Source organism: Gossypium raimondii, chromosome 9 (genome assembly GCF_025698545.1).
Source record: "Gossypium raimondii isolate GPD5lz chromosome 9, ASM2569854v1, whole genome shotgun sequence".
In the NCBI taxonomy this organism is placed as follows: domain Eukaryota; kingdom Viridiplantae; phylum Streptophyta; class Magnoliopsida; order Malvales; family Malvaceae; genus Gossypium; species Gossypium raimondii.
In genome coordinates, this window is record NC_068573.1 from 14,858,268 (window position 1) to 14,867,825 (window position 9,558).

General features: G+C 30.4%; 1 non-coding gene across 1 annotated transcript; it reads right to left on the minus strand.

Moving 5' to 3' along the window:
* Positions 1 to 7,683: 7,683 nt before the first annotated feature.
* Positions 7,684 to 7,790, minus strand: LOC128032970 (small nucleolar RNA R71). Its single transcript, XR_008189309.1, has one exon. It is a non-coding gene; the product is annotated as a small nucleolar RNA R71 (small nucleolar RNA).
* Positions 7,791 to 9,558: the final 1,768 nt, after the last annotated feature.

A 9,558-nucleotide genomic window follows, 5' to 3' on the forward strand; every position in this document is an offset into this window, starting at 1 on the left:
TCCCATGATAAGATAAGTTTCATTAAGATAAGTTTCATGAACATAACATACTTGAATTCATACTTTTCATAAACATGGTTATACATACTTTGATCATCAATAATTCATACCTTTCCATAAGTTCTTAGCTTACCAATTGAAACACTTACCGGTCCTTCCTTTTTCATACCCGTTGAATCATTTAGAATAATATCGGATACACAGGAAGCTCACACAAAGTTTGCTAACACATGGTCAAAACCATTTCCTTTCCTTTCCTTTTCCTTTCCATAGATGCTCACTCAAGCCATAAATGGGTTTGCTTACATAAGCTGAAGGGTCGGAATGTAGCTACATGATGCTGCTCATACAAGCTAATGAGTATCCGCAACAAATGTCAAAACTCAGCCATCAATAGCACATTCAGGACCAACACCCTAAACATGGTAACCCTAATGACATGTCATTTGTATCCTATATATTCCTAAGGTTCAAACGGGGCTCGATAGTCATCATAACGTCGTTGGATTTCTATCGTAACATGATATGATAAATAGCATAATAGCATTTAATTCAAATAACATTAAAATGCTATTTAAACATACGAACTTACCTCGATTTTAAAGACGTTGAAATAGAATCAACTAGTCCGAGACTTTATCTTTCCCTCGATCTAAATCTGTACGAGGCTTAACTTGAGCTAAATAAGCAAATTAATCCATTTAATATTCATTCTATTCAATTCAATCCAAAATTCATACTTTTGTAAAATTACCTTTTTGCCTCTATTATTTTGACTTCTTTACAATTTAATCCTTAAGCTCGTAATTTAACATTTATGCAATTTCATCCCTATATCATGCTTGTCAGTTTACCTAGGGACTCATATCAATTTACACAAATCATCAATTCACAATTTCATCATGATCTTTTACTATTTTTACATATAAATCCTTAAATGATAATTTCATTAAAATTCACTTAACAAAAGTTGTTTATTTAACAACAAGGACTCATAATATTTCATAAATTTTCAAGAATTGCTCAAATACATTCAAGGAAAAACCCTAATCCTTTAACAACTTTGCAAATTAGTCCCTGGGCTAGCTAGATTAAGCTACAATGACTTCAAAAACATAAAAAGCATTAAAAAGGGGATAAAACAACACTTACATGCAAGGAGAATGTCTAGCCGAATGTTGAAGATCCTTCAATGGAGTTTTTCACGCTTATTTTTGTGGTAAAGATGAACAACCAAGATGATGTTTTGTTTTCCTTAATTTACTAACATATATTTATTAAATTACATATATAACCTTATTATTTAACTATATAATTTAATGGTCTAATTACCACTTAAATCCCTTAAAAAATTAATTTCATAGCTAATAGATACTTCTAACTACTAGAACTCCACATTTGCATTTTTTTCAATTTAGTCATTTTCACTTAATTAAACGCAAACGTTAAAATTTCTTAACGAAAATTTTATACGAATCTACTAACATACTATAGACATTAATATAATAATAAAATAAATATTTTCACGTCGAATTTGTGATCCCAAAACCACTGTTCTGATTTCATTGAAAACGGGTTGTTACACTGACGATCAGATTGTAAGCTACGCGATGCTGCTCACACAAGCTGTTGAGTAACCCTAATGACATGTCATTTGTATCCTACGTATTCCTAAGGTTCAAACGGGGCTCGATAATCATCGTAACATCATTGGATTTCCTCATTTGATTTCATGGAAAATAATACATGAATATATAATTCAATATAACATTAAAAAGTTAATTAATCATACGAACTTACCTCGACAACAAAGACATAGAAACGAGATCAACTAATCCAAGGCTTTAGCTTTTTCTCGATTTAGATTTGTACAAGGTTTATCTTAATCTAAATAAGAAAATTCATCCATTTAATAATTATACTATTCAATTCAGTCCAAATTTCATACTTTTGTAAAATTACACTTTTGCCCCTAATAATTTAACTTCTTTACAATTTAGTCTTTAAGCTCATAAATTCAAATTTAAGCAATTTTATCAACATTTCATGCTAGCCGAATTTACTAGGCACCTATACCAACCCATACAAATCAAAATTTCACAATTTTACTATGGAATTTTATTACTTCTATAAATAAGTCCCTAAATTACAATTTCATCAAAAATCCCTTTACAAAACTTGTTTATTTAACAACAATGACTTCTAATCTTTCATTAAACTTCAAGAACCATGCAAACATGTTCATGGAAAAACCCTAAATCATTATTTTTTTTTCAAATTAGTCCCTAGGCTAGCTAGATTAAGCTACAACGACTTCAAAAACATAGAAATCATTAAAAACAGGATAAAATACACTTACATGCAAGGTAATTTTACTTAGCCAAAACTTCCTCCCTATATTAACAATGGTGCCCGATTCTTTAGGGTTTAAAATGAGGAAGAAAATGTTTTAATTCATCTTTTACTAATATTAACGTTAATTCATTTTACCTAATTATAATATTAACCTTAATAACTTATTAAAATTTCAATAAAACCATGTCATGGATGTCCACTATCCACATAAATGGTCTAATTACCATCTAAGTCCTTTCACATTAAATTCTATAGCAATTTGACTCCTTATACTAATAGAACTCTACTTTTGCACCTTTTACGATTTAGTCCTTTTTACAAAATTAAACATGAAAACGCCAAAATTTCTTAACAAAATTTTAATACAACCTTTCTAATATTCCATAGACATTAAAATAATAATTTACTCATAGAATTTGTGGTCCCGAAACCATTATTTTGATTTCACTAAAAACAGGCTGTTATAGTCATTATATGTTACTTTTATTGTTGGGAAGAAAGAAATTAGTTGTAATAACCCAAAATTCACGGGCATCAAAAAAGTACATTATTAGGCCTCCGTCTTAATAAACTGAGTCCTAAATAATTATTAGAAGTAATTATGAGTTTAATGAGTGCTTAAATAGGTATTAATTAGGTGAATTTAGTCTAATTAAGAATAATTAGGAAAAAGGATGAAATAGAGTAAAGGGTAAAAGTTTACTTACAGATTAAAAGAAAGTATAAAGGATCAAAATGGTAATTAAGCCATACTTGGAATATGAGGTGGCAAACATTAAAACAAAAATCTAAGATTTTTGTTAAGTTATAAATTATAAATATATTATTTTAGTAATAAACTATATTAAATTAATTCAAAATAACTATATTATAAGATTTTTATGTGATAAATAAGTTATGATTTTGACAAATGGATGGTGATAAAATAATTGTAGTTTATAGATTTAATTTACTTATTAATTAAGCATAAGATATTTATTATTAATTATTAATTATTATTAAATTAAAATATATTTAATAATTAAATAATTAGTATAATATTTTTGGTTAATAATAAATTATGATTTTACCAAGTGTATGGTAAAAATAAAATACAAGTGTATTACATTTATTTATTTATTTACTTGAAAATTAAGTAGTGACAATTGTATGGTATTGATGGTGTACAAATGTGAATATATGATTAAATATTTAATAGATATTTAGAATAAAATATATTATATTATTATAACATAAAGTAAATAAAATAAAATGAAATAAAAGAAAGCAAATGAAATAAACGAAAGAAAGAAACAGAATAGGCAAGGGACGAAACATAGAAGAAACAGGGAGAAAGAAAGAAAGAAAAAAAAAAAGAGAGAAAGAAAAACTAGGGTTTAAGGTTTTAAAGCTTTAAAGGTAAGTCAATCATGTTTTTTTTTCTTTTAATTTTGATGTTTTAGAAGTCTTAGAACAAAGTTTTGTTTAATTTAAGCTAAAATTTTGTAAGTTCTTAGATTTTTAATATGATTCATGTTGAACAAAAAATTAATTAGGAATTTAAATGATAGATTTTTCGGTTAGAATTGATAAAAGGATTAAATTGTGAAGTAAGCTATAAGTTTTATGTTGTAGGGACTAAATTGAGGAAAATTAGAAATTAGTGAAATATGCTGAAAATTTAGTAGTTAAATTTGAGTTTAGATAAATTTTGAATAGAAATAGAGTGTGAATTAAATTACAAAAGTAGATAAATCTAGTTAGGATTAAATTAGAATTGAAGTATAAAATTGGATAGAAATTTTATTATTATTGTAAAATTTGTGCTGTAATTAATTATTTAATTATTAAATTTTCATAGCTAATAAAGAATTTGAGGTATCGGCACAAAAAGGGAAGGAGAAGGTCGTCGAGGAGTAACTGTGAAATTCGGGTCTGTATTATTATAATTCAAATTATTTATTATTTTAATGTTAAATTTAAATTATGCGTATGGTAAGCAAATAATAAGGTAAGTGAAATATAAGGTAAGTATTATTATTAAGTTGAAAGAAATTCAATTGAATAATGGATATATGTGTAGAATTGAAATGAATATTGACTTGAAAATGGAAAAGTAAAATTTAATTGAAATGTGAATTTGAAAAGTATGTGTTGGTACTGTATTGTGTTTTGATTAGTGAATGAAAAAGCATAATTGATATTGAAAATGAATTCTTAAAATAAAGGTGAAAATTGGATTGTGAAATTGAAATACTCTATTAACTAGTCGGACTGAGTCGGATATAATTGGCATGCCATAAGATTCAGAAGAGTACGGGATTTATCGGCTTTGCCGATCAGGCACTTTATGTGTCGTATCAGGCACCTCGTGTATCATTTTAGACACTTATGTGTCGTATACTGATCAGTAACTATGTACTGTTTTAGGCACAATGGTGTGTTTGAGTTGGAATCCGTGTATCCGTCAAAGCCCAGATTGTTAATAGGGTGAATAATTGAAATGAGAAAATCAAATGAATTTGATCGATTGTAGTATTGAATATGAGGAAATTTAAAATTGTGGATTGAAATTGATATTGAAAACAAAAGGCATGAACTTAATGTTCAAGTAGTGATTGAAATTGTTACATGCGATATGTGATTGAAATTGAAGAATAGCTATAAATTTTATTGTTATTGTTAATTGATGAAAGTTTAAGAATTAATTGATAATTAAGAAGATGGATAGTTACATGCTTGGTAATTCTATTTCTTTATTGCTATTATAATTTTAATTATGGTAATACCACTGAGTATAACATACTCAGCATACGGTTGTTTCCGTGCGCATGTTAAAAAGGAGTCAGAGTCTCGATTCAGCATCCAGGACAATCCCGACTCCAGCATAAAGATTTTGGTGATGTTTTCTTCCTTTAAGTGAAAGTGGCATGTACATAGGGATTATAATGGTTATTTTAGTATGTTATATAATTTTGTTGTAAAGAAAGATATTTGGTGTTTTGACGATTAAATTAGTAAAATGGTAGAAATTGTTTATGGTATTGGTATTGAATTGGAATGACTTAATAGTTGATGAACTAATTAGAAATGTTAATAGGGTTTTCATTAATTAAGTTGTTAAGTCAATATGTCATGTATGATTTAAGTATATTTGAGTATATAAATGTATTGGTTGAAATACTGGAATTGGTTTGGTTGCGATTTGAAATTTGCAGGGAAGGTTCAATAATTATAAAGAGGTTATATTGAATTTAAAAATAATAATGAAGCCAATTAGTATAAATTTATATGAAGTTATGATTCTTTTATATATGTTTGTTATTTATTTAAGAATTATTTGTAAATTATTCGAAATGTCCGGTAATGCCTTATAACCCTGTTCCGACGATGAGGGTTAAGGGGTGTTACATTAGTTGTTATATGCAGTAGGTGCAAGAAGGACAAAGAGAATGAGAAAAAAGAGGAAGGGAATGAATGAAGTGAAATATCACCATGGAAAAAAGGTTGGACAGATTGCTAGCAAAAATGCCATGGCAATTCTAGGAAAATATTGACGCAGCACTTAGATCTCGTCACTCTCAGCCAGCTATACGTGTTCAAGATAAATTCACCTTAAAAATATGGAGCGAATGTGTATGCTGAGAGGTGGGACCTACCTTATAAAAGAAGAAAGAGAAAGAGAAGATGAGTTTTTTCTCTCTAGAAAAAATATCGTAGAAATTTCAGGGAAAAAGGGAAGAAGGTAGCATCTTAAGAAGAGAGCTGAGACGCAAGGAAGAGAACGATGCATTCAACCTTGGTTCTTACATGATTTGGTAGCATCAGAGTTAAAGATGGAGTGGTAAAGTCTTCTTGCAGTTCTACTGTCATTCTATTAATTGATTTCTTTGATTTTTAAACTGTGGATAATGATGTTGATATTTTGGATTTTAATTCCCAACCTATGAACTAATCTTATCGGGTTAGAATTACTGGATGATTTTTTATTAATTTTAATGACCATGCTATCATGTTTAGTATATCTATTATTTCATTCGATTTGATTTATCTTAAATACATGCACGCAAGCTCTAGACATGGATGAATGCATGGCATGTTCTTACACTTGATTTAAGTATTTAAAGGTTAAGTGAGTTGGATCGTAATTGAATGATACAAGCGAGTACTCGAATGAATACTCGTAGCACTCTAGACATAGAGATTCGTTTCGTACAGAGAAAGGAAGGATAGTGTTAGGTATCATTGTTGAGACTTGTAGACATACAAAGTCTTAGAATGGTAGCTTAAAGTCTAGCTCTCGAAAGAACTAGACTACAATAGTTATACTCTAAGGAATAATTTGGTTAAGGTTTTTCCATGACATTATCATATATAAAGATATAATCTGAGTAATTCCAACCTTCCCTTTTAAAAGCATAAATCCTCCCAACTTTGTCTCGTAGATTTGCCACAATAATTTATTCAGTATTTTATCTTAATATTTCATACATTAATACTCCTCATCAAATTGTTTTTCTGTTCATTTTTCTATAGCTTAATTAATATAGTTCATAGTGATAACTCAACCATTTTAATCCATTCTGATCCCTGTGGAGACGATCTCACTTATCACTTTATTACTTGATTCGATCTGTATACTTGCACATTCACATTACATATTCACACACGACAAGTTTTTGGCGCTATTGTCGGGGATTAGCAATTTGGTGGAATTTGATTGTTATTATCTATTTAATTTTGTTAGTATTAGCTTACTTAGTTGGTTTTTTATTCTTTTTCAAGTTTGCTACTAGTTTATGAGTAGAGGTATTCCTGAGAATGAAGAGTATCGTATTGACCTAGAAATTGAAAGAACTTTGAGGAGAAAGAGAATAGAATTGCGAGAAATGGCAAAGATAGGAAATGACCTAGGCAGAGAAGACCCATTACATCCGAATGGTAGTGACGCAGATATTCCTAGTGTGATAGATGATAGAGACAGACCCATTAGAGAACATGTAGTGCCAATCTTAGATGATTTGAATATAGGGATTGTTAGGGTACATATTCAAGCTCAATATTTTGAGTTGAAACGAGTGATGTTTCAAATGCTACAAATAGTAGGACAGTTTAGTGGATTACCTACTAAAGATCCATGGTTGTATTTAAGACTCTTTTTGGAGGTCTGTGATTCATTCAGGTAATAGGGTGTTCTTGAAGATGCCCTAAGACTCAAGCTATTTCCTTATTCAATGTGAGATTGTGCCAGAGCAGGGTTGAATGCTTTACTGTCAGGAACAGTGACAATCTTGGAATGAACTTTGTTAGAGGTTTCTATTAAGGTACAGTCCTCCAAATATGAATGCCAAATTAAGGAATGATATTACCTCTTTTTTGACAATTAGAGGTGAAGCATTGTATAAAGCTTGGGAGTGATTCAAGGAATTAATTAGAAAATGCCTAATGCATGGTTTCCATCACTGGACATAAATGGAAATGTTTTACAATGGATTAAATGCATATACAAGAATGGTAGTTGATGCATCTGCCAATGGACTTTGCTGGATAAATCGTATAATGAGGCATATGAGATTTTGGAAAGGATAGCCAACAATGATTATCAATATCCGACTACAATAGTAGGGACTGGCAGAAAATTTGTTGGAGCTATGGAGCTTGATGCGATCACTTCATTAACAACTCAGCTATCATCCCTAACTAATATGATTAAAACAATAAAGAGACCAGTTGTAGTGTAGGAAATGAAAGTAGCCGAGCTAACATGTGTTTATTGTGTAGAATATCATGTTTTTGATGAATTCCCATTGAACCCAACCTTAGTATATTATATGGGAAATTTTAATCGAAATAAAAACCCATATTCCAATACATATAATCCAGGATGAAAACAACAACCTAATTTCAGTTGGAGTAATCAGAGGGTGGGAATTTCTAGTAATGATGTTCGACAGAATGTCACAAGTACACTACCTGGATATAATCAACCCATGCCATGGCAAAATGTTCAGCAAAGTTCAACATCATCTTCTTCATCTATGGAAGCATTGTTGAAGGAATACATGGCCAAGAATGATGTTGTAATTTAGAGTCAAGTTGCATCTTTAAGAGCTTTAGAAATCAAGTAGGGAAAATTTTCAATTCATTAAGCTCAATACTGTAATGAGCATTGTCGAGTGATACTAAAATTCAAAATCTCAAGGGAATGAGCATTGTAAAGCCATTACACTCAGAAGTGTTGCTCACTAACCTGGAGTTGTTTATGATGCCACTATTGAATAAGATAGCTTAGATTTCATACATAAAAAGAATTTCAAAACTAGTAGAGGAGCAATCTACAATTGAGAAGATCAAACTAGTAGAGATATAAAAAGACAATGGGGTGGAAAATTGCTGACATCAAGGGAATCAGTCCTGCCGTATGTATGCATAAGATTTTACTAGAGGATTGCCGTGGCAATTCTATTAAGCACCAGAGAAGACTGAACCCCATTATGAAGGATGCCATCAAGAAAGAGATTATCAAATGGCTCAGTGCTGGAATAATATACCCTATTTTTGATATTTCATGGGTGAGTCCTGTTCAATGTGTACCCAAGAAAGGTGGTGTCACTGTCGTGAGCGATGACAACAATGAGCTCATTCCAACTCGTACTATCATGGGATGGAGAGTTTGCATGGACTATTGAAAACTTAACAAACCAACTTGGAAGGACCATTTTCCTTTGCCATTCATCGATCAAATGCTAGATAGATTAGTGGGGAAAGCCTTTTTATTACTTCTTGGATGGTTATTTGGGGTATAACCAGATTGCCATAGCTCCCACTGACCAAAAGAAGACCACATTCACGTATCCTTATGGAACCTTTGCTGTCAGACGAATGTCATTCGGATTGTACAATGCCCTTGCAACATTTCAACGTTGCATGATGGCAATATTTTTGAACATGATGGAGAAATTTTTAGAAGTTTTTATGGATGACTTCTTGGTGTTCGGCGAAACTTTTGAGAGTTTACAAAATCTAGAGCTAGTTCTTTGTCGTTGTAAAGAAACTAACCTTGTTCTGAATTGGAAAAAATGTCATTTCATGGTCTGTGAAGGTATTGTTCTAGGACATAAAATTTCACAGTAATGGATTGTTATAGGCAAAGTGAAGATTGAGGTATTCGAATTTTCCTTGGCCTTGTAAGATTTTATCGATGATTTATTAAGAAATTTTCGA